Source organism: Dermacentor andersoni, chromosome 2 (assembly GCF_023375885.2).
Source record: "Dermacentor andersoni chromosome 2, qqDerAnde1_hic_scaffold, whole genome shotgun sequence".
NCBI lineage: Eukaryota > Metazoa > Arthropoda > Arachnida > Ixodida > Ixodidae > Dermacentor > Dermacentor andersoni.
The window spans coordinates 96226851-96252588 of NC_092815.1; the positions used below are offsets into that span (position 1 = coordinate 96226851).

Below are 25738 nucleotides of genomic sequence, written 5' to 3' on the forward strand. Positions count from 1 at the left end.
GGGAACGTACAGTGCCATAGTCTCAACAGCCATTTCAGCATTTTCCATACTTACCGTCAGCACGTCTACTCCTTCGTTCCGGTCGTTCTTGCTGTAACAGTACAGAATATAGGCTTGACAAGGCTCTAAAGTAAGGGAGAGTGAACGGATTGCGTTTGTCGCTGAGGGCTGAAGTCTGGAACTGGGAAGGCAGTTTCGCGTCGCGACAGACTAAGCCTCCATTCTCTATTGTAAAAGTGGTGTCAGTTTTAGAAAGTGTCGTTGCAGTTTCCAGTCGCTTTGTTTCGCTCGCGATGTTGTGATCAATATATTTTCCCAGAAAATGTCGTTTCACCGGTATTGCAGTGTGCTGATTCAGCGCCACCTTATTCGAAGAATAATGAACACAGTGAGAGGACGTATGAGTCGATAAACCCTGGCGAGTGCCATGAAGATGAACGTAAGATCAAACAATGAATGCCCTCTATAATTTGCTTCTATTAGGTGCTGCGGTGATGGCATATGCGCGTTTCAAATAGGCACCGAAAATTCACATAAGTTCATGTACTGCAATGCTTCATTGCACGTCCTTGTTAGCCATACTTAAAAGTCCAGCAAAAGCCACCACTATCATGTTGAAAACATCTCATTTGACAACGTCGATGGCATCAGAACTCCCAGCGCTTCGAGTTGCATTAACTTTGTTAATAACGAACCAACACACAAATGGTTGATTTTATGTGACTCGAAGACGGCACTGGAGTGTTCACTGTCAGCTTTACGGCGCAGTCTGCACGAACAGTTGGTATTCGAAATCACACAAACCACGCATCACCTGACTGAGAAAGGACATGAAATAGTTATCTGACGTTCCTCCGTCGAGTTGTGAGAACATTACGGTCGCGCCCATACCTAGGAACATGCACCCCGATCATAATCGTGGTAGAAGGAGGGCTAGGGCGGTCAACCTCCTTAGGCAAATACACAGTGATCAGCAACAGGTCAGCTTTGTGGATGCCGCTTCTTGTAAGGGACGTCAGGCGTTCACCATCGTCACTGTCGATGGTCGGCAAAGAATCACCACTGCTGCCTCGGTTCGGACGAGGGACTCCGAAACTGCTGAACAAATGGCTATTGCACTAGCCCTGTTGGATAGCTTACGGGATATCATCTATAGTGTTTCAAGGTCTGCAGTCAGAGCATTTGAAAAAGGCACCGGTTCCAAACAGGCACTCAGACTTCTTGGGGACAAGGCAATCAAGCATCACTTAATTTATTAGTTTCCCGCACATCAGGGTCATATAATAGGTGCTCCTCCCAACCTCAACGAGTCGGCTCACGGGGCTGCGCGTGAACTTGCCCACCGCGCTACTCTCGATCAATCGGAAGCCGACTCCCCAGAGAACAGGGACACGCCCTCCACGTACAACGAGATTACTAAACACTACTATATCAGCCGTAGAACCTACTTTGTTCCTCATCCGCGGCTCAATAGAGCTCAAGCATTAACGCTCCGTCCACTACAAACAAATACATATCCCAATCCGTCGCTCTTACATAAAATCTGTCTGGGTACTTACACCAATGCAACCTGCCGCGATTGCGGAGAAATAGCCACGTTAGAACACATGCTCTGGCGGCGTGCCCTGTCACGCTCTATCATCGATAACAGCTCGGCCAGATGGGAGGCAGTTCTCCGCAGCCCTATTCTGGCTGACCAACTCTGGGCTGTCCAGCAGGCCCATCATGTGGCCGAGAGGCTCGGCCTTCCGGTTCCCACGTGGGAGCGGCCCGCTTCGTGAATACTCACGATCTGTAGGACTTCAATAAAGTTTTACAATACCATACCATACCAAGTCGCTGCGGTATCATCGGCTATGAACGTGCCGATCAAGTTGCTCGTTCAGTTCATGTAAAATACAGCCGCCTATCAATCCCGCTGTTCAAGACAGACGCTGCAAGGATGCTTCGTCTGCTTGTACGCCATTGCACTACATCAAAGTGGAATGAACCCCATTTCATGCATGTTTATTTATACACCCTGGATCTAACCTTAAGCCTTGGACTTCCACCAAGACTTCCTCGAAGATACGCGACACTTTTGTGCAGGCTATGGTTGGGCGTTGCGTTTAACAATGCCTACACGTTCGGCATAGGAATGGCTGACACCGCAGTATGTGGCGATCGTGGTGACGCAGAAACAATTAGGAATGTTCTTTGCCAGTGCCCGCAGTACAGTGTGCAGAGACAATCGCATTCCGTCGTGCTGAACCAGTTGGACGACCAGCCTCTGTCGGAAGAAAGAATTTTGCTACATCGACGGGACTTAACATTGTATCAGAAGCCCACGCAAGCGCTACTGCACTTCTTGAAATCGACCAGCCTGTGTGAACGCATGTGACTGCAACGCCTTTTGTGTTACATGTTCATGTTTTATTGCGATAGCAATTATATGGACTCCAGGCGCATTTCTGTCTTCGGCGTCACCGTGAGGTTCTGTATGAAGTCCAAGGGCAATAAAATCGTCGCTGCGTGCCGTATGCCGTATGTGCGAGTGAAAGATCGCGAGGGGGAGCAGGCGATCGCGGCTCAATCTCGCGCGCGCAAGGGACGAAAGCGGGAAGGAAGAGCGCAAGGCTCTTGGGGAGGATAGGGAGGGGGGCGCTCTCTACTATGAGTGGCCCTGGCGTCCGCGTGAGTCCGCCCCAGCCGCTGTATCTTGAAAGCCATCTGCGACGGGAACAGAGACTACCGTGAGCAATGTTTCCGCGGCGTAGTTCGCGTTGATGCGAGCCGCTGCACGAAGGTCACTTCGCTGGCCGCTGCTGCCACGCTTCCTCCCTCCAACGTTTTGACCGTGAGTTTTCGTGTGTCATCGAGTGAGATGTTTTCATATTGTTTTGTGCGCACGGTGGCACCATGCTTGTTAATTTATTTAGTATGCTTGTGTTTACAAGTTTATACGGCCATAAAGGTACTCTCCTTACTTGCGATATCTATCCACTAATGTGCTATCGCAATTGATGCCTAGCCTTTCGTGCGAAACTGAGACTTTATTTTTGTCTCTCTTTCTCTCTCTGTATCCTTGCCCTCTTTCCACCCTTTTTATCGCCCCCTCCCCCCCCCCCCCCATTGCCGGGTAGAAAACTGGAAACGTACCTCTGGTTTACGTCCATTCCTTTCCTCTCTCTTTCTCGGGTGTTTCCTTAGTGATCAGCACTGGTACCAAGTGCAGTCGATCGCGAAAGTTTAGGGGGTGTTGGTTCCGTGAAATATTTGAATTTCTTTACAGTGTGTGCCCGCAAAAAGTAAAATTGTGCAACTACGTGTTGCAGAATTGGGGCATCCGCGTGTTGTAATGCAGACAGGAAATTCCATGTAACAGTAGTCAAACAAGGGATGTCGCTGAAGCCAACGTTTCACCAACGCCCGACTTTGGCTTTAATGACACTCTCTGCTCAAAGACCACCGATTCCTCATAAAAATTGAGTACCGCTTCAATGACATGTGACCATAAATTTACTCAGAATAAAAAAAAAAACATTATTTTATTGGATACTTATTAGCAATCTAAAACGTTGATATGCGACTGCTCAATGCGTAGCCCTCACGAATGCGTTGTAAATTTGCTCAAATCAACCGTATTCACTTACTGCGTAGAGATCAGGGAAGCGCTCATGAATAGGAAGAATATATATAAGAACTTCACGGGCCACATCTTTGAGCGTTGAAGTATGGGCAGTGTCACCGAAGGCCTTGTCATGCCCCGCAAAGTGTATGTGTACCACTGCTACCCATTTTGATAGGGAATGAATAAGCATTCGTCAGTGACACGTCCAACTACGTGCGACACAATAAAGTGACTGGACTGTATTGACGCTTGTGACTCTCAGCAAACATCTATCTGCGAATGTATTTACGCTGATTGTGCCTCTTTATCATTTTTCTTATGATTGTCCAACCTAGAAACCCCAGATCATTGGAGGTCAAACGCATAAAGGCCAATACAACAATCGTCGTTCTCTTCGACGGCCTGAAGGTGCCCAACTACGTCATGTGTGGGCCAGGTATCTTACAGTGTACGCTTTACCGTCGACAAACGGATGTATGCTACGCATGCGGAAGGTAAGGCCACCGAGCCGACGTCTGCCCGCTGCCAGAACACGTGATTTGCAGAAGTTGCGGGAAGTTATTCCCGTCCGAGGATCACACGTGCACCCTTGAGTGCGCCCTGTGTGGAGGGCCTCACCCTATAACGGACACGCTGTGCAAAGAGCGATTCCAAGTACCATATGGGGTTCGCAGAAGATGAACGTCAGCGCACCAAACCACTTGCGCCGACCAGCGTCAACAAGGTGCGGAGTCGCAGCAGATCACCCTCGATAGCGCCAAGCTCTTAGTCGAGAACGCTCCAGGGAGCGCTCGCGATCCAGGGGACCGCCTGCCGTTCGACTACAAGCACCGCCCGCTGCGGAGACTCGCTGGGCCAACTGTGTCAAGGACTGTGTCAAGGACTGTGTCAAGGGAACGTCACCCACGGTAATGAGGGAAGTATCACCACTGTCAGAGCATAGCGCGGCTAGGATCTCCAAACTCGAGCGCGAAAACGCTCTGCTAAGGAGCGCTTTTGAATGTCTTAAAGCGGAGGTAGGCGAACTAAAATTAGTGGCCACGTTGCCGCATTCGCAGGCGGCTCCCCCATCGGGGACGGTAGACACGCCCATTGACATCCCGTCGGAGACGCCTCTAGCCGGGCTCCCCGCTAAGAGAGCCCTGTCAAAGCCCTTACGAGATGAGGGACTGAAAGAGCTCAAAGTTGAGTTTAAGGAATTTAATGCCGACATGAGAGAGTTTCAGACCCAATTGGGGAATACGCTGAAGCCCCTGGGCGAGGCGTTCTCCACTCTGAGCGTGAGGGTCGGAACGCTCGAATTCGCGGTCGGTATTGGGTCTTCGGGTTCGGCGGTTAGAGATCCGCCGCAGGAGAAAATCCATTGAAATTATTAATAATGGAGGGTAGACCAAGTGACATCGTAATTTGGCAATGGAACTGTTGTGGATCCCAGCGTAAAAAAGCGGTCCTTCATCAATTCATTAAATCTCATCCTAATTGGACACACATTATGCTACTCCAAGAAACATTGACGGGCTCATTCACCTTATCGGGCTATAGGTCTCACTGTCTTTTCGGACAGGATAAAAGTGGCCTCTGCAGCCCTGTCTCGAAGAAGTTCACCACCATAGTTCACGATCTTTCTTTGAACCATCATAAAACTGAGCACTTGTTAATGAAGGTCATACCAAGCGTGCAGCTTAGGAACAGCCTCTTTATCCTCAACATCTACAGCACTCCTAGAGACATGAGACAACGCTTCCCGTTGCTCATATCCAAGGCAGTCGGAAAGGCGGGTGGGGCTCCCCTCATAAATGCCGGGGACTTTAATGCCCCGCATCAGGAGTGAGGCTTACAAAGGGTAGAGATCTATGGCAGGCGGCTTCGGAACACAACCTCACTCTAATCGCTGATCCCTGCTTCCCTACCCGAATTCGCAATTCATACTCCAGAGACACCACTCTGGACCTCACCTTCATGGCCAACTCGGGGTCGGTAACCTGGAACAACCTTAATGATAGTCCCGGTGGTGATCACTACATTCTCACCACCTCGATGGAAGTAAAGAGCAAAGCCCCTAAGGGAATTCAAATTCAGGGATTGGGACCTTTCCCGCAAAATCAGGGAGCAGGGTGCTTAGCACAACCAGTCACCAGAATCTTTCGACCACTGGGTAGCACAACTCAAAGAGGATGTGGCTGCGGCCACCAAGTCCCTAGTTACTGATCTTACGGTCGCCATGATGGACAGCCATCTAGCTCACTTGCTCGAAGCCAAAACGCCCTTCTAGTCAGGTGGAAAGGACAAAAGCCCAACTGTAGACTCCGCAAAAAGATTGCTAAGCTGATTCACAAGATTGAGGAACACATTCAGACGCTCTCTAGGCAACAGCGGGACGAGGTTTGTAGCTCGGCTGATGGCCAGATGCGTACGGAGGTCAAGTGGAACTTGCTCAAGCACCTGTTCAATTAATCAAACTCGAAATCCAAGCAAAGGGAGGCATTCGACAAAATCCTCCATCTGGCCAAACAGGAAGACTCAGACCGAGAAATATTCGAAATACTCGCGCAAAAATATCTGCCCGTTGATCTCTCATGCGACGCCGACTATCCTCCTTACGAGGGTTCGCATGCGAAGCCTCTAGAAGAGCCTTTCAGCACAGCTGAAGTGAGGGAGGCTCTCATCCGACTGAATGGGCACTTGGCCCCGGGCCCAGACGGGATCTCTAATAGGCTGCTTCGTATTCTGGACGATGCTTCCATACAAACTCTCACGGACGAGATTATAACAAGATATGGGGACAGGGTGCCATCCCGCAATCGTGGAAACTGGCATCAAGTCATCCTTATCTTGAAACCTAGACTCCCCCTTGGTCTGTTTATACTCAGGCGCATATCGCTTACATTCTGTATAGGCAAGGTAGCCGAACACGACCTTAACACCCGCATTCCTAAAAAATTGAAGAACACGGTCTCTTTTTGTAAAACTTGATTCGCTTCCGGCCGCAAATCTTGGCCCAGGACACAGTGAAGTTGGTCAAACATCAGATTATCGACGTTCAGACGAGAGATGTCAGCGCAATCCTGGGACTTGACTTGGCGAAAGCCTTTGCCAGTCTCTCGCACATGCATAATCTCAAATCCGTCTCTTCTTTTGGCTTGGGGCATAGATTCCATGCATTCATCTACTCCTTCCTCAAAAGCAGAAGGGCCACAATTAATATAGGCGATCTCAAATCAGAACCCATCGTAATATCACGGACCAGCTAATGCAACTGGGTATACTCGGTATTCACAACACATGGGGAGAGGTAGCCGAGGCACAGCATACGGTTCAGATGGACAGGCACTCCTTCTCGGCCGCGGGCAGGAGCATCCCGGCCGTCCTAGGGTGTAGTCCAGCTTTAGAAGAGGAACGCAAACATAGTTTCGCTAAGCAGCAAAGGGCTTACATTACGGTCACTCATTTTCCCCGCAACGTGCACCCGCAGCACAATGCAGGGAGGTGGAGGGCCATCTGCACGAACGCCCTGCTCAAAGGCGTTCGTGCAAACCCGGAGTCTGCATGTTTCGTAGACGCGGCGCTGTACGTGCCATCGGCCAACTTCTCGGCCTTCACGGTTGATCACACAGGTTCTGTTCTCCACTCCGCTTCGATCAGGAACGTCACTCCCGCTAAGGCTGAGCAGGTAGCTATCGCCCTCGCTCTCCTTGACGATTCTAAGCAACATATCTACACAGACTCACGAGCAGCGGTCAGGGCTCGCGAGTTACTTCGTGATCGGTATAAGCTGTGGTAACTCGCATTTTAGGTCATAGGGGTATTTCTCCTCACGCAATCATCTGGTTTTCGGCTCACCTCGGATCACATCTGGCCTCCATGGCCAACCTGAACAAGATCGCCCACTCCTGAGCGCGTGAACTTACTGCTCTGGGCAGCCTGGGGGACCTCCGGATTCCAATCTAGCGGTCTTTTGGGACGTTCTCCCCACTTTTAATGATACCATCAAACATTATCATCTGGACAGGGGGGTCTTTCCCCTTCCTCATGGGAAAGTCTCCAGAGCACAGGCATCCACCATCCGCATGCTTCATACCAGGTCATACCGTAGCTTTATTTCCACAACCAGTTCATCGAAGGCCTTGATCCAAGATGCCCAGATTGTGGCGCCACTTATGAGTTAGATCATATGCTCGGGCAGTGCCCCTGATTAAAGGGTCCTCAACACACGACCAAGGAGGAATGGAGCTCCATGCTCAGGAGTTCAGACCTTCTACATCAACTCAGGGCCGTTCAGAGGGCCCGCGACGCGGCGGTGAATTTCGGCCTACCCGCCCCGACGGAGGAGCGGCCCGCTGCTCTACCGCCTTGAGCGGTAGCGTACCTCAGGATCTAAATAAAGTTATCTCTCTGCCTTTCCGTCTTTCCTTTTTCTCATCCATCTGTCCCTCTTTAACCTTTTCAAGTGTATAAATAAATAAATAAATAAATAAATAAATAAATAAATAAATAATACATTGAGGTTATCGAGCTATACAGCAATGTTGCTAGAAAACATTAGAATTCTCTCAAGAGGAATAAAATGACAGTAGTTGATGTCTGCTCGCAGACTTACAGAGCATGCTTTAAAACATGCTGGAAGTAGCTATCAGTCACATTTGTTAAGTTAGATCGACTTTGTGGTTTTTTTCTTTGTAAATTAATATTTTTTTTATAGTGGAGAACTTACGACATTTACCTCAATTCCTGCGTGAGCGCGTTTCATGATTCTGATGTGTTACATAGTTATCATATTTCATGGTATAAGTGTAATCTCTGGGTTACCTTTGACGTTCCTATCTTAATTAGGGGAGTTTCAAATACTACTCAAGCCTCTCTTTTGCCCCCCTATATTTCCATACGTTATACGAGGTTTGTTGCTGGCGGCTTCCGTGGAGGACACTCGGGACACAGGGGAAGACGTCATAAGTGATATGTGGGAAAAGTTCAAAATGGGGTTATTGCCAATCTTGCAATAAATTACACATGCAAGTGCTCCGGAGATTTACGAGTGTGTTTTACGAAAGGCGCGAAAGTTAGCCCGCTGCCATGACATATACACAAGTGCCGCTGAGATGAAGCTTAGCAAAAATGAGGAGACCGCTATATAAGATCAACATGCGGAGCTAAACGCGCCTGCATTACATACAGAATTTATAGACCAATTCCGTCAGCAAGTGCTCAAAAGCGTTATAGGCCATTTCACGCTATGTTGAACCACTTTCTGGATGGAACATTACGTTACACCTAGTGTATATTTGGCGACACTAATGGGCACCTAAGGGCGTTGCTTAGGCAAAGTGTGCGGGATAATTGCGGACTTAGTAATAAATAACGCCTTGATGTGCTTCCGAGCGCCATGAGTGTGCTTTGCGAGTGGTGGAAAATTTATCCCGCTGCCCTGACGTACCTACATATGTCGCTGAGATCACTTCTTTAAAAAAAATATGGGTGGTTCAGTACAGCAAATGAGTTAGCAAACATAAATTCGTCTGAATAAAATAATGCCCTTTGAAAACAAATCTTAAGCAACATTATGAGATTTTCACGTACGGCCGCTATTAGCTATGTTTCCCTTTGCCCCCAGAAACCTCTGTACTTTACACCAAATCTATATTTGGTGGCATTGTGTTGCAAAGCTTTAAACTTTCTGGCTTAATTAGGAGTGTTGCAAATATTTTATGAAACATCGTTGTTTTCGGCATTTTCATGCGTTATGCGTGGCTCGTAGTATGTTTCCTAGGAGTTGTCTGAAAAAGTTCAATGAGTCACCTTGTTTACGTTTGATGAAACTAAGCACCACGCTATAGGTGATTTGCAGGCAAAGATGGCAGTTGGGGAACAAATTGCTGCTATTGCAATAAATTGCGTACGCGTTCGCTATGGAGGGTTATGAGTCTGTTTTACGAATGGCCTAGCTCACTGTCCTGCGAGGGCAACAAATACCAGCGAAATAAGTTTCATCGAATATAGGGGAAACGCAATGTCAAATTTATAAGCAAAGTCTAATGTGTGTGGATCTAATGCAGTCTTTGTAAAATAATTGTTAATAAGTACTCAGAAGCGTAATGTGGCCAATTTAAGGCTACGTGTCCCAATGTGCTGAGAGAGCTCCACGTCACACCGATGCTTACATTTCGTGGAAATACGAGGGCACGTAAAGTGCAATGTGTACCAAAAGTTTAACCTTTCTGGCCTAAGCGTTGTTAATGATTACTGCACCGTCTCCTTGTTCCTATATTCGTGCGTTATAGAGGTATGTAGTAGATTTTCCCGCTGTATTTTGTGAGTTAACACGATAAAGCCGAAACCCAACTTCTTAACCTTTATTTCTGGCCACGGGGAACACATTGGTACCAAAAAATAAATGAAATGTTATTCGAGTTAAAAAATAGTGTAAGAATTAAGTAGTAAACCGCTTTCTAAACTATATCTGAAACGTAGCCTCAGTTTATCAAAAAAACCACTATGGTGTTTCGGAGCTATCAAACTTGGCATATCAAAATGATTCAAATGATATTGCACAACAAAAAACGACACGGTCGTGTGAGGACGACACACCAAGCGATATGTGCGCTTGGCGTGTCGCCCTCTCACGTCCGTGTCGTTTTTTGTTGCGTAATACCATTTGAGTAATGGATTACAAACTTGCCCGGAATGCTGCTCTTATTAATATCAAAATGATATATCTGGCTTTGTGGGGTTAACTTTGGAATCCTCGTGATATTTGGTAAAACATAAACTAAGAGGTGGGTTATAGGTCATACACATGGCAGTTCGAAGTACGTGGACAATTTCTGCTGTTAAAATAGGTCACGTACACGCGCCCTCTCGACCTTTATAAGAGTACTTTACGAACGCCGCTGAATTTGGCTAGCTGTCCGTAGGGAACTAATAATGCTAGCGAGATTAAATTCATTGAAGATCTGGGGAACATTATGGCCCATGTTCTTACGATCCAAATTTTTTAAGGGGTCCTAAATCATTCCACGGGCTTGGTGATATAACATAGTCCGCGGATAGCATACGCTGCTGTAAACATCTCAGCCAAGTCTTGCTGTCGTACGCGGTGCCTATAGAGCTCGCAAGTGGAGCGCTTAGTCGCCTTTTTCTCAAACGCTCTCTTTTCAACAGAAATCTGCTCCTCAGTCTCTTCTGGAGGCTTTATTTCGTAATAAAGCGGATTGCCATACACGGCTGCTATTGGTAGCTGCGGTCTGCTACGTAGCGTAGATACCACGGCCGCCACGGGGTGCCGCGGCGAGTCTACTGGCTATGGGCACTGCGGCTCGCTGAGGACAACCGCGTTTGGCTTACGATTAGCGCGTCGTCGGCACCAAAATCTGAAGTAGTCGCATCCACGTTAACACCGAAAATGACATTTGAACTGCGCGCCACGGTGACGTGTAGAAGGCCATGGGCACGTCGTGCACGGCGCCGCAGCCTTCGCAGCGCAAGGCATTGAAGAAGGAGCGAGAGCACAGCGGAGGCCGTGTTTGATAGCCAATAATTCCGCGTCTGCTGAACGCATTGAAGTACTATTTCTTGAGGCAAATTGTTCACGAAATATTCTATTTCAACTTCAAATACATTTCCCCTGTTCGATAAAAAGTGCGTCCGCGTCCCTTTAAGAGGAAGCTTTATCGCGGGGCCAACTGCGATTTCAATAATTAATTACACCTAAAACGCAGGAATGCTTTCATGAAACTTGTGAAATGCTTGTTCATATGAACAAAGCTTGTTTCACTTGAAAGAGAAAGTTAGAATCTAGTGAATCTAGAAAGCCGATTGCATAATTTAAGACCTCGAATTTTTTACCAATGTTCCTAACAGCGGCTAAGTCCAGAAAAGAGACATGAAGCACGAAGTTTACAAATGCGTAGCTCCGCACAAAGAATTATCGCAGTTCTGTAAAATGCATTTGCTAGAGCATCTTAATCGGATTAATCTGATATTCAAATTTACTGCTTACGTGAAAGTGTTGCAATGCGTACGAGGGTTCTTCAAAAGTCTTACCCACAAATTACTAGTAAGTTTCAGAGCATTGCATAATACCTAAATTTTGCCCGCTTTAGACGTATTCTTATGTGTGGTCTACACAATCGTGAGACCGTCCTTAATTGCTGAGTTACAGATTTGTAAACATGACACGAATTTCTTTCATCTTTTTTTTTTTAATTTCGAACAGATAAAAAAACTTAGCGGCCTAAATAACAAGAACGTTGTTCCTACAATGACTACACTTTAATCTTTTCTTTTAAATGTAACAAACCTTATCAAATTTGGTGCAATATTCACCGAGAAGAAAAAAAGAAGCAAATTTCTTCGTTCTCTCGTATTTACACAGGAGGCTAACGGTTCCACTTAATGACTGTTCGAAAGCAGTATACGTCCGCAAGTTCTCAAAAGGGTGAGTTACACGCGTAAGTATGTGATTTAATTACAGGCAGCTGAAATTCTCACAGCAACCGCTGGAAAGAAGCAGCTTTGCATGAAATTGGGTTGTGATCCTTCAAGGTTCCACATGTATACTGCCTTTTCTTCTTTTCCTTGCGACGAAACATCGGATGCGCTTCTCCACCAAGACATCTTTTTTCCTTATTTTTCTTTTACTGAACTGCAGCTGTGCATCACTCTTCTCTTTTATCTATTTTCTTTTTTCTTTAGCCTATAGACGAGAAATTTAGCCACACGAGACCCATCTTACTAAGGTTAAATTGTTACAAAAGCAGCTCTTTTGAGAAAACCCTCGGGCACGATAGCGCAAGAATGGTCCCCCAAGAAGCGTTTAGAAAGTGCGTTCTGCACTGTTCTACTTGTGTGGGCCTTCGAGTTGAACCAGTGTGCGGTGTCTCAAGGATTAGTTCCTGTGAGACTCCCTATGGAGAACTCACTCACTTGTGCAGTCAGGAGTGCACCTTTTTCAGACAGGCCGCTGCTAAGGAGCCGTGGCCTCTTTGTGGTGTCGCATGTTAACGAGCAGGACTCCCACCGCTTTTCTGTGCAGGCCCAATCAATGTTACCCGGAATAGCTGAACCCTGCGATACGCCCCAGTCTCGACCACGCACATTTAGACACAGACAGAGACGCATACCGTATACACTCGTGTAAGTAGAACATTTATTTCTGCACAAATTGTTAAGTTGCAGCATGGCGTTAGCAGGCCCGGCAATCGCATTTGAATGTGGTCATAATCCAATGTTAGTGCACATATATTTATCTCGAAGGATGTCAATGTACCTAAAGTGATCAACAATAAACAGAAGTCCTCTCTCATTAACCATGTGGTGCTTTCGGCGTTAAACTCCATCACTAATGTATTAAAAAAAACATGAAAACGCGCGCTTCAAAGCGTACGCTCAAGCAGACCATCTACAGCGAGAGCGAAAACGACGAAGAATACAGTGTAACTGTTTTGAAACCGAAGTATTTAGTGGTGGAATAGTTAACTGCACCAGCCGTGACGGATCAGTAATAATGGCGTTCTTCTGCTCAATACGAGGTGTCGAGTTCGAGTCCTTGCAGCAGCGGCCGCATCTAGATGGGGGCGAAATACAAGAACGCTCGTGCGCGTACATTTAGGTGCACGTTAAAGAAAAGTAAGTGGTCTGAATGAGTCCTGAGCCTTCCACTGCGATGTGCTTCATAGCCCCAGTGAGACGTTCAACTTTATGAACTAACTAACTAACTAATTAACTAACTGACTAACTGACTGACTGATTAGCTGACCGACCGACCGACCGACCAACTAACTAACTAATGTCAATCAATCTGTCAATCAATTCGTACCATGCGTTGCGCAAAGGCGTCAGCAGCTGGACACAAGCCTCGTTCATTTAGGCCCTGCAACCTTTCAATATTTCGAAACAAACAAGCGCGGGTCTTACACGAATGAAAACGGCAGCCATGGCAGCAGGCTTCGAGATCTAACACGATTGAGGCAGCAGCTCATGGCATCAAGTTACGCAATGGGATGCCACGTCACACAGTCCGGGTGCACCGACCAGGACACAGAGAGTCCGGTACCGCACATACGCTGATGTTTTTAGCTTTTTATTCCCGCAGTGACGTAACAAACTGATGCAGCGCGCAAGCGCTTATGAGGGAAGCGTCAAGAGCACGACGTGGCCGCACGCACGTGTGGACTGTTCCCACAGAGTACACGGCGTGCGGTTACTTAAATGAGCGAGTTTTACAGAACCCTAGAGGAGCCGCTGCATCGATCAAATTATGCAGCTTTGAAATAACATCTACGGAGTTGTATGCAACGGCGAGCAATAGAAAACTACGCACGCACACGATATATTTGGAGCCTGCGATGAATTCCACTTTAGCAACATTTCTGCTTGTTGGTGTGAACGAGGGCTTTTGGTCAAGACTCGCAAAAAGATAAAGAAATAATAACACCTTTATCTGGCTTGAGTAATGCGGCTGATAGCTTCCTGAACACAAAGTACACTATGCTTAAGATGATACATTTGTAACAAAAATTAAAAAATGAGAGCGATGAAATGCGGAACCACACTAAACCTGGGATGCCGGACATAGCGGAATTTGCAGTGATTGAGATTTTATCGCTTCACATCGTCGTCATCCTCGGACTCGGAGTTCTGACTGAAGCGCTTACAGTATACAGTGGCGCTTATTCGAGCAGTCAGAGACGATGCTTGCTCTGTCGAGTAAAGCTCACCTTTACGGCGCACCATTGTCTAGAAACAAAGTTGCCTATACCATCGTGCAGCCAACGTTCAACACAACAAAGTGAATCCCTCCATCGCGTACGCCTGGACGGTACTTTGCTGTACTGCGTCAGATGACGCACTGCCTGCAGGCTTTTTTTTTTTTTCATGTACCCCTCGTTTCTCGCGTCCGCATGTTACCCCCACCGCGCGTTCCATTGTTTCTTAAACAAGGGGGCAGCGAGCGCCTAATACCAACAGCTGCTCTCGCGCCGCGTGTCACGATACGAAGCGGCCAGCGGATGCGGCCTTCCAGTCAAGGCGCCTGACTTTTTCTGCACGGAGTTCCACGTGCGTGCTCCCCTGGGGCGACAGATGCGTAGCCGAAGGAAGCCGTGGTGAGGACGTGGCTGTTCCTCTTACAGCGCCAGCTATTAAGACCACACGAATGCTTTGCCGTCGCCTCTTTCGTCCAGTTTAGTCGGGTGAACAGAACCTCCAGTGACGTACTGAACTAAATGGTCGCTGTCGAAGATAATATTCCTAAACGTATTTGCGAAGGAACGTCAGAGGCAGCAGAATGTATGTACTGACATGGACCATGTTTAGATAGGCATTAGACTGAGTGAAGGTATCAGTGAGACCCACAAATCGTCTGTTAGCTCCTCCAAGCGCATCATAATTACAGAACCTTCAATTCACTACGATAGCGAGAAGGGGCGCCATGCCAAGGTAGCCGGTGAAGTGCAGGCAATTGTAAACAACCGCCACAGAGAGGACCGTGGAGGTATCCAGGTGAAATTTTCCCGATAGGGATTATAGATTCAGTGTAAATTCAAGTGACTCCTTTAAAATATGAGTGGTAGAAATCCGAAGTACGCAATTACCAAGCTTAAAATTACCCATTGTAAAGCGGTGGGGACCGTGGGGAACTGGCTGAAAGCCTTCACATTATTTTTAGTGCTCCTGTCATGTGCAAATTCAAGCATTCTACGTGAAGACTCGATTGTCGACTAATATTGCACTTAGAAAACAACGAGAGATTTTAGGAATTCCCTCTGCGCTGTGGTCGGTGTTCTTGATGCTATTCTTACAGTTTTCATAGACGTGCAGAATTATTAGTGCTATTTACCTTTCCTTCCTTGTTTTTGCGTGTTCATTATACATCGTTTAACGATTATCGAGGTGAAGATATAGAAGCTGTGGTAGCGTTTCGAGGTTCTCCCATTAGCGACAAAAAAGAAATTAAAACAAAAACGGCAAGAGTGGTTGAATTTCTAGAGGTGTAAAAAAAGAAAAGAAAAATGAAACACGCGAGAAAATTACGTCAATCATGTAAGAAAAAATTGAAGGACGCTTAGGGTTTGCCTTTAAGAGTGGAATGTGATAGCATTCAAAGATCCCTGACATGCGTCTCACGCTTCCCGGCAACTGCACCTTATGTAACCGTAATGTTTACCGAGAAACGCTGGCGGCAAAGGCTAGATATGCGTGAAATAAGGCAAGCTTTCTCGTAGAAACACGTCCTCTTAAGTGGGCCGGTCTTTTCTTTTTTGTTTTCGCACTTCTAATATTTCAGTTTTAGAAGAGAAAAAGAGAGAAAGGCAAAGGAAAGACCGGGAGATTAATCAGAGGTTATCTCCGGTTGGCTACCCTGTACAGGGAGAAAATATTCAACACAAACGTCATGCCCTATCGATGTTTTGTTTCATGACATTTGTTTGGGGGCCGTCATTCTCAAAATACAGAGGAATATATATATCTATAACTTTGTAAAGAATACGATAGAAGGTCTGAGCAACCTTAATGATAAAATAACTTTAGTGCTGTATAGAATATACCCAGCTATTCTCGCTCACTGCTCACAGGACAGCCGACACTGGACGCCGACACCGGATTTTCTGCACCACGAGGCCTTTAACGCTATCGCGACAAAACTGAATGTAACACATTTTTTACGCGCGAAAAAATTATGGCGTAGAGGGCGTCTTACTCCTTGTAGGGGGTGGAGGAGGGGGGGGGGCTGAATAATCCGCATTTAACATTTCTAGCAACAAGCGAAGCTTATGACGTACCTTTATTTTCGCAAACCACAAATATGTGCATAAGTGTCCGCGAACACAGACGGAAAACGATTTGACCTGTTATTGCGTTTTGCAGAGGAGCTGTATATGACTGGGGTACCATATCATTTTCGTGTCCGCACGCAAAAACTATCATCATCAGTAGCTCTACCCATGTAAGCAGTAATACCCCGTAAGCAAGCAACAAATGGAATGCCTCACAGCCCCGTAAGGAAGAGGCTACAAGCACTCAGTAAAGTGAAGCGAACATTGCTTGCATTCTTTGAAATCACGCACTAAACATACAGAACAGGGGCGCTATAGCGTAAAACTATTCCATTATGTTTTTATTCCAATCTCTTGACGCTGAATTTACGTAACCACCGACGCAAGCATCGGCCGGTGAGCCGCAGCGTTGCCTGAAAAGCCGAATCAAACGCTCTGCTCGCTTATAGGAGGTTTATAGGTCTGCTTTCAAAACGAATAACATTGCCTACATTGAGCGGTTTTTCTTATTGGCTGACAAAAGGCGAGGAGCACGATCAAGTGAAGAGGGTTTGAATGGGGCCTAGCCAGCGCAGTGACAAAAAGATAACCGGATGAAGAGAACATGCCGGCGTCTGCGATTTCTCGGCTTTCCCTTACTTTGCTTGCCGTGGCTTGTCTAAAATCGCGGCGGCGTGCAACGGACAGTTAAAAATGCCACCAGAACGGATCCTTAGCAAAGAAGAGATGGCAGAGCGACGTTGTATATGTGCCGAAAGGGTTCGATAAGGTTATACGGCCACGCAAAACGTTTTATTGTACACAAATAAACCGATGCTCTCCGGCAGATGCGAAAAGCCAGTGCTGAGCGATCGGCGTCAGCCATCTTCTATATCTTTCGGAACGGGGCAGTCTCCAGCTATTCAGAAAAAAATCCAGTTTTGTTCGGCATATTAATGTATCTTTAACGCGTAGATGTCACTTTGACGCAATGAGTTTTCGCGGTTTTGTGACGTCGAGTGATAGATAGGTTAAGTGGGTGCAGCCTCATTCCTTTTGACCGATATCAGGGGGTTAATGGCAAAAAGGCGTCAAATCAGAAATAATTATTTTTCTTCTGATCAGTTGAATAATGCGAGATCAGTGTGTTCACGTCATGTCAGAATGGGAGCTATCCCGGTTTTCGGGATGTCGCATGACAGACAGGCGAAGGGGGGGTGGTCCAAAAAAGATTTTGACCAATTGCGGAGGGCTGATTGCAGAATTGTAATAGAGAAGTTTGGAATAGATTCACGTTATAGCGCCCCTGGCATGTCGAGGACTGTCATCGGCTGCCCCGGAGAAACCTAGTCTGGTAGTGTTGAATGTGAATTGCGATGGGAAGGCCACGCGTGGTTGGGACTCCCGAAGAGCAGCTCGCTTACGAAGCGCAACGGCGCGAACTGAGGCGAGAGCGCGACGGCGGTGTGCGGCAAACGCCACCGAAGATCGTGCCGAGAAGCCGACCGCAAGCGGGAGGCCAGACGGGACACGACGCGTATCGCGAACCGGAGATTGCGGCGAGAAGACGCAAAGGTCTCTTCGATGTCGAAATACGATGTCGAAAGGTTTATGGCTACTCCCTTTGCGGGGGTTAGTTGCGATGACACTACCCCTATATGGTCATTGTGGGTGATTTCAATGTGGATGTGTCGGGACCGAAAAGGGAGTGCTGTACACGTTTCCTGTTGGAAACATTTCGCTTGCGATGCCGCACCGATCCGGCCCAAGCGGCCACCCAGCGGCGCACGTGCATCGATTTGACATTATCAAAGAATGCGTCTGCAGTTGCGGGTATGCCGATCAGTGTATGTCACATATCAACCACAAAGCCATTGTGACCGTCGTGGCTAACTGACGATGAGTGATGCAATAAAGTCTTTGCCCGAAGTTTTCTTACGACGTTGTTTACAGCTTCGGTGGTTCGCAAATTTCGCATAACTGCACGCTACGCCTGAAATGCAGAGAAACGGGCAGAATCATTTTACTATGCTTCCTTGTTAATCAGAATTTTCTCGGATTCACTGTCATCAGTAGATATCTTGGGCTGGGTTTTCTCCGTTAAAAAAATTGCGCTGCGCTCTATGTGCTGCAGATAAGACGCTCAGTTATGACTTCTAGCATTTTTTTTCGTTTCCAATGAAATTATCTGCAAATGATTTAGTCCACCAGTAATGAAATGAATGTTTATCAATCTATAACGCCGTTGTTTCTTGTGACACTCTCGTACAGCACAGAAGAACTGTTTTATTAAGATTCTTCTTTTCAAGCGATCCGGTAGGGTTAATATCTGCTTTACATGACGTAAACCGATCATACAAAAAACGGACATCATGCGTATATCAAAGAATCAACAAGTTTTTGACGCAGCGTCTTCAGATTAGCTCGGCAAATTCAAAAATCGGAGCAGTATAAATAGTGCAGGCGAAGAATTTCGAAAAGCAGAAACACAACGAAAAGCCGAAAAGAAGATATTATAATGATAATGACCTCAAAAGCAGTAGCCTGTATACCAGTGAGAAGGAGTTGATCAAGAATAATAAGCTGGCGTCTTTCTGAAGGCAACATCCCAGCACTTGCTTGTTTGTGTACTTTTCCTTTTCAAGCCGTCGCGGTAGCCCATGGGCCGCGGTAGCCCAAGTCGCCAAGTTCGATCCCTGCCGCGGCGACTGCATTCCGATGGGGGAAGAACGCAAGAACCTTCGTGTACCGTGCTATCGCTGTGCGTCGAAAAAAAAAAAAGAGTAACCTAGGTGGTCAAAATTATTCGAGAGCGTCCAACTAGGCCGTGCTTCATGATCAGATTGTGGTTCTGGCGCGTAAAACTCTAGAGTTTGTCACCTTTTATCGGTCTCCGCATAAGTTCTTGAGGCTCCTAATTGTTCTCTCAACGTCCCACAGTGTCCACGATTTATTCCTGCTGCATATTGTACAAACAAGCGTTGCGTAATGATAAAAGAAGTTGCACGCGTAAACCTGCCCAAAAATCCAAAGTTTTTTGGTGAAGACAAGTATGTCTTTGCAGGCAGTTCCACTCTATAAACAGAGCTGAATGCAACGTCCGCATCAGCAACGAAATCGTGTAATAGATGTACTGAAAAAATAAATCGCGAGATGCACAGCTGCAGTCGCTTAGTAGATGAACAATAACGAAAAATGATAATTAAGCAATATACATACTATATCGGAGTTGAGGTGACACATAGGTATTACACTGAGAGATTGTTCTGTACTACGCATTTCACGTTGTGAGAGTCATAATCACGCGGTTTGCAAATCAAAGGATACATTTATGGCACGAGTCATAGCCTTCCAGTGTCTTCCAAAGAAACCTCAAATGTTAAAAGAAAACATTGATGATGAATATAAGAAGTGAAAGAAGAAAAACCCACACACGTGAGTTACAAAAGTGAAGGTCACCGAAACAAGGAAGGTGGCGTCCCATTGAGGCAAAACAGTTATAAGAGCTAGGCCGTAATATGAGCGATATGCCTTTTCTGGAATGCGGAGAGAGAAAGAAAGAAAGTAGCCTTGGAATCACCTTGTGGCTACATAATTAAGCTTTTCCTTCTAATCCGGTGCCAGCTTTTAACGTTACAGCACCCAGAAAAAGCAAACACAAAAAAGAAGCAAAAATAGAAATGATATATCGTGACGGGTTATAGGAGTGGATCTCGATAGGCCTGGCTGTATATACTGAAGCTTCAGGCAACTATTATTAGTACGCAATGCGTGCTTTATATAGATTTGGCTCCTTTCTCTGTGCTACAGATGCATGATTTGTTTTCGGCTCTTTCGTATTGGTGCAAGCTTCGGCGTTCACGAAATAAGTTTAGACAAGACATACTACTCCCGCTGCTTTTTCATTGCCCAAAAGGTACAGCGAGTTCAGATATTTAAGGATAATGTAAACAGAGTAAGTTGATATTCATTCATCCTTTAAGACAGCATGATGCCGATGATCACACAGACAAGGAGAAACATGAATTGATCAAGAGTACGAGAAGGTTACAAAAGCGCGCTTGAAGAAACAGGACAGGCACCCAATATGGTGAACAAAAAAGAAAGCTAATAAAACCTGGCGTTTCAGCTCCAACATAGAGGCCTTGATCCCAAGGCTTATTCACGATTGTGAAGTTGGGCTCCCGTTTGGTGGCCGAAACGTAGCATTTTCAATAGATGTTTACCTCGGTCAGCCTATGTCCTGTTTCTTCGCGATTCTTCGCGACTTGACGAGATTTCGTCAGACTCTCGACTGCAAGAGCGCCTTAGTTGGTGGTTCCTCATTACTGTTCCCGTGTAACCCGCCGTGGCTGCTCAGTGGCTATGATTTTGGGCTGCTGAGAACAAGATCGTGGGAACGAATCCCGGACATGGCGGCCGCATTTCGATGGGGACACCCGAAAACACCCGTGTTGCGAAAACACCCGTGTACTTACATTTAGGTGCACGTTAAAGAACCCCAGCTGGTCGACATTTCCGGAGTCCTCCCCTACGGCGTGCTTCATAATCAGAAAGTGGTTTTGGCACGTAAAATCCTGTAATTAAGTTTTTTAGTGCTCCCATGTTCGTTCTTTTTTTTTCTGTGGTAGCACTTAGCACAGTGGAAAAAAGTATGTGTGTGTAGAAGATAACCATGGTATAGGTAGAGAGGGCATGCGAAAGCATTGAAGAATATATTTATATATATATATATATATATATATATATATATATATATATATATATATATATATATATATATATATATATGTATATATATATATTTCAAGGAGAAGGTCGGTAGGTCTGGTGCATAGGTAGTTGAAGAAACGAAGGTGCACACTTAGGAAAATTGCATCTTTAATGTTTTTAACGTTTCGGCCGTGGCACGGCCTTCGTCAGAATAAACACAGATACAACAAGCTCGCAGCCGCTTTTATGGGCTGCGAATCAGTAGTACATGCAGGTGTACACTTGCAAACAGGAAAAAACAGTACAGCAGCAACTTAAGCATGATAAATTATATGCATGAAATATCGTTAACGTGTCACGATGATTGCACAGGAAGTACAAAATAATATCGATTGAGACATAGCAAAACTGATTTGGCATGCTTTGTCAATTCTGTACAAGAACATACACATCAAGATATGGCAGAAAGGCACGAAATTTTTCCTACGCTCTCGTTGATACCGGATGGCACAGTGTTAAATTTATGGATGAGAAAGGATTCTCGTACTTCTCGATAATGGTGTGATTTGACACCTGATTGTATTATGGTTACACTGATATTGTAAAACGTATGACCTGGCAGTCGAACATGCTTAGATAATGGAAGGTGTACCAAGCTGTCAACGTGTGTTTTGTGGTTATCTAATCTGACACGAAAAGATGCTTCGGTCTGACCGACATACTGCATATGACACACTGAACATTCAAGCAGATAGATGACGTTAGTGCTGTCGCAAGTGAAGTCGCCGTTGATTTTAACAGAAAAAATGGATTCTGTGCTTCTAGCAGTTTTTGATGTGGTCATGTGTGTACAAACTTTACAACGGGGCTTATTGCAGGGATGAAAACCAGCAGGAGCAATCGCTTTAGTCTTGGAAGAGGTTACTAAGTCACGCAGATTCCTAGAGCGACGATAGACAACTCTTAGCGATTCTGTGAAAATGAGTTTAAGACAGTCGCTTTGTGCTAGTAAGTTATAATGCTTCCTGAGAATGTGGGACACGTTACGAATAGATGCAGAGTGTGTTAGGATAAGGTTAGTTCGTGAAATCGGCGCCGATCGCTTGTCCATGCAGATGAGTTCTTTCCGGTCCAGACAGTCGGCCCGTTTAAGGGCATCGTCAATTATTTGTGAAGGGTATTTCTGTACGGTTAGTGCGTTACGAAGCTGGTTACAGTTACGAGTGAATTCACTATTGTCCGAACAAATTCTTTTGAACCGGATAGCTTGGCTGTAGGGAATGCTCGTTTTGCAATGCCTGACATGGCTGCTTTTGAAATGCAAATATTGCTGTCGGTCAGTGGGCTTTCTGTAAAGATTTGTCGTTAAGTTACCATTGCACAGAGATACCGAGACGTCAAGAAAGTTTATGCTGAGTGATGAATAGGAATGGGAAAAGGAAATTGACGGTGCGGCGTTGTTAAAGTCGGCAATGAAGGAAAGTAATGCAGCTTCACCATGGTGCCAAATTAAGAAAATGTCATCGATGAAGCGTTTGTAATAGAATGGTTTGAGGTCACGGGTATCGAGGAAATTCTTTTCTAGCATGCCCATAAAAATATTAGGATAATTGGGACCTATTCTTGTGCCCATGGAGGTACCACTGGTTTGAACGTAATGTTCGCCGTCGAATTCAAAGTTGTTGAATTCAAGGATTAGCGTTAGAATTATGCCAAGGGTAGAATCGTCGATGGGTTTGTCATCTACAGAATCGTTATATGCACGGAGTACAGATTGAATCCCATCTGTATGGGGAATGTTCATGCACAGCGACGCCACGTCCAGTGTGACTAGAAGAGCATCGCTTGGAACTCGCAAGTCAGCGATATCAGACAGGAAGTGGTTAGTATCTTTGATATAAGAAGAAAATTTAGGAGGAATTGAACTGATGAGGTCATCTACATTGCGGGACAAATTCACTGTGACGGTACCTATTCCTGAAACTATTGGTCGCCCTGGGTTGTTTTCTTTATGGATTTTAGGAAGGAGATAAAATCTACCAGCTACCGGGCTTAGGGGGACTAATGACTTAACTACAGATTTTTCTATCTTGTTTTCATTCGCGAGATTGTCTAAAGTTGTCGAGCCTGCCAAGTGTGCACCTCCGTTTCTTCAACTATACATATATATATATATATATATACATATCTATATATACTCTTTTATGCTTTCCCGTGCCCTCTCTACCTATACCGTGGTTATCTTCTACAGACACATACTTTTTTTCACTCTGCTAAATGGGAAAGGGCATCGGAAAGGTTAGAAGAATGTATATATATATATATATATATATATATCATCAGCCTGGTTACGCCCACTGCCGGGCAAAGGCCCCTCCTATACTTCTCCAACTACCTCGGTCATGAACTAATTGTGGCCATGTTGTCCCTGCAAACTTCTTAGTCTCATCCGCCCACCTAACTTTCTGCGGACCCCTGCTACACTTCCCTTCCCTTGGAATCCAGCCTGTAACCCTTAATGACCATCGGTTATCTTCCCTCCTCATTACATTTCCTGCCTATGCCCATTTCTTTTTCTTGATTTCAACTAAGATGTCATTAACTCGCGTTTGTTTCCTCACCCAATCTGCTCTTTTCTTATCCCTTAACGTTACACCTGTCATTCCTCTTTCCATAGCTCGTTGCGTGGTCCTAAATTTAAGTAGAACCCTTTTCGTAAGCCTACAAGTTTCTGCCCCGTATGTGAGTACTGGTAAGACACAGCTGTTATACACTTTTCTCTTGAGGGATAATGGCAACCTGCTGTTCATGATCTCAGAATGCCTGCCAAACGCACCCCAGCCCATTCTTACTCTTCTGATTATTTCCGTCTCATGATCCGGATCCGCGGTCACTACCTGCCTACCTAGTACTACTAGGTAGGCAGGCAGGCGGTCACTACCTACCTAGTAAATGTATTCCCTTACCACATCCAGTGCCTCGCTACCTATTGTAAATTGCTGTTCTCTTCCGAGACTGTTAAACATTACTTTAGTCTTCTGCAGATTAATTTTTAGACTTGCCCTTTTGCTTTGCCTCTCCAGGTCAGTGAGCATGCATTGCAATTCGTTCCCTGAGTTACTAAGCAAGGCAATATCACCAGCGAATCGCAAGTTACTATTTTATTTATCCAAGTTAGTTAGTTACTATCCATTTTATCCCCAATTCTTATATATATATATATATATATATAGTACAAGGAAAGGTTCTGTAGGTCCGGTGCATAGGTAGTTGAAGATACGGTGGAGCACACTTGCACACTTATTAATGGTTTAACGTCTCGGCCGTGGCACGGCCTTCGTTAGAATAAACGCAAATAAACTAAAGTAGTCTGACGAAGGCCGTACCACGGCCCAAACGTTAAACCATTAAAAATGCAATTTTCGTAAGTGTGCTCCTTCGTTTCTTCAACTACATATATATACATACATACATATATATATATATATATATATATATGTGTGTGTGTGTGTGTGTGTGTGTGTGTGTGTGTGTGTGTGTGTGCGTGCGTGTGCGTGTGCGTGTGCGTGTGCGTGTGTGTGTGTGTGTGTGTGTGTGTGTGTGTGTGTGTGTGTGTGTGTGTGTGTGTGTGTGTGTGTGTGTATATATATAGTAGAATTGACTGTGGTCTGCTCCATACCACGGTGAGAAGCAGGATGTGTGTCGAGTGGGCTGCCGGACAACATTTTGCAATGTGGTGAACACAGTTTTAATTATGGATCCGGGGACCTCAAACAGGCGCGACGTAATGCCAACGCATTTTTTTCGCATTTGCCGCAAGATCGCCACTGATTTTCTTTCTTTCTTTTGCGCTGTGATAATCATGAAAGCAATAAAGTGAACGTTCCTTGCATTTGGGCATGAGACTTCACGGCATCACAAAACAAAGGTGCTCAGCCGGGCCTGTCAAACATTTCGATTGTGGCACTGTGATGCGTATGTCTGCAAATAATGTTGAACATAATGTAAGTTAGGCTTTGTTCCTTGTTTTTTTTTTTTGCTGAATACCTGAGTGTTTAGTTATAACCAAGTTTCACCTTGAAGCAGCTGCTGCCGATCTATTCAATTAAGTTTAACAAAAGGAAACATTGTTTTTTTTTACTGCCGTCTGATTCACAATACGCCGCACACCAAGAATAATCTGTTGAATAGCACGGCTTAGCAATGTACTAAGGTCGCCTTTTCTGAAAAAATAGAGAGAGAGAGAAAGAAATAATGCAGAGAAAGGCAGGCAGGTTAACCAGAGGTAGTTCCGGTTGGCTACCCTGCGCAGGGGGAAGGGTTAAGGGGGATAAAAGAGAAACAGAGTGGAAGGGGGAGATAGAAAGAAAGGGAGACAAGCACGAACAAAGCGCCTGCATTACAGAGCGGTGGGGGGCGGCATTCTTAGAGTCTGTCGTGAAGCCCCGTAGACCGCAAGGACCTTAATAGCACGAGTAAGACCTTCAACGTGGATGTTCTTTTGGAGCATTGGCCTAAAGCTTTTAGTTCTGATAGTGGACGATTGTCCAACTGGTCCAGTACTCTGCACATCACTTGTCTCTCAGCCCTGTATCGCGGGCAGACACAGATAATCTGTGGGAGCGTCTCGTCGATGTTGCTTAGGAAATACAAAGAAAGGTATAGA

The 25738-nt window shown here is 45.7% G+C and overlaps 1 protein-coding gene and 1 long non-coding RNA gene across 3 annotated transcripts in view; one reads left to right on the forward strand and one right to left on the reverse strand.

Annotated features, from left to right (window-relative positions):
• The window catches only part of LOC126541594 (calcitonin gene-related peptide type 1 receptor-like), a 214260-nt gene that overhangs the window by 165704 nt on the left and 22818 nt on the right, over positions 1-25738 (reverse strand). The window lies entirely within an intron of this gene.
• LOC129387601 (uncharacterized) overlaps positions 14161-25738 on the forward strand; it is a 108713-nt gene continuing 97135 nt past the window's right edge. The window contains exon 1 of one of the 2 annotated variants that reach the window (XR_011892801.1): positions 14161-14709. This is a non-coding gene — a long non-coding RNA (uncharacterized lncRNA). The other variant, XR_011892802.1, reaches the window with a different exon arrangement.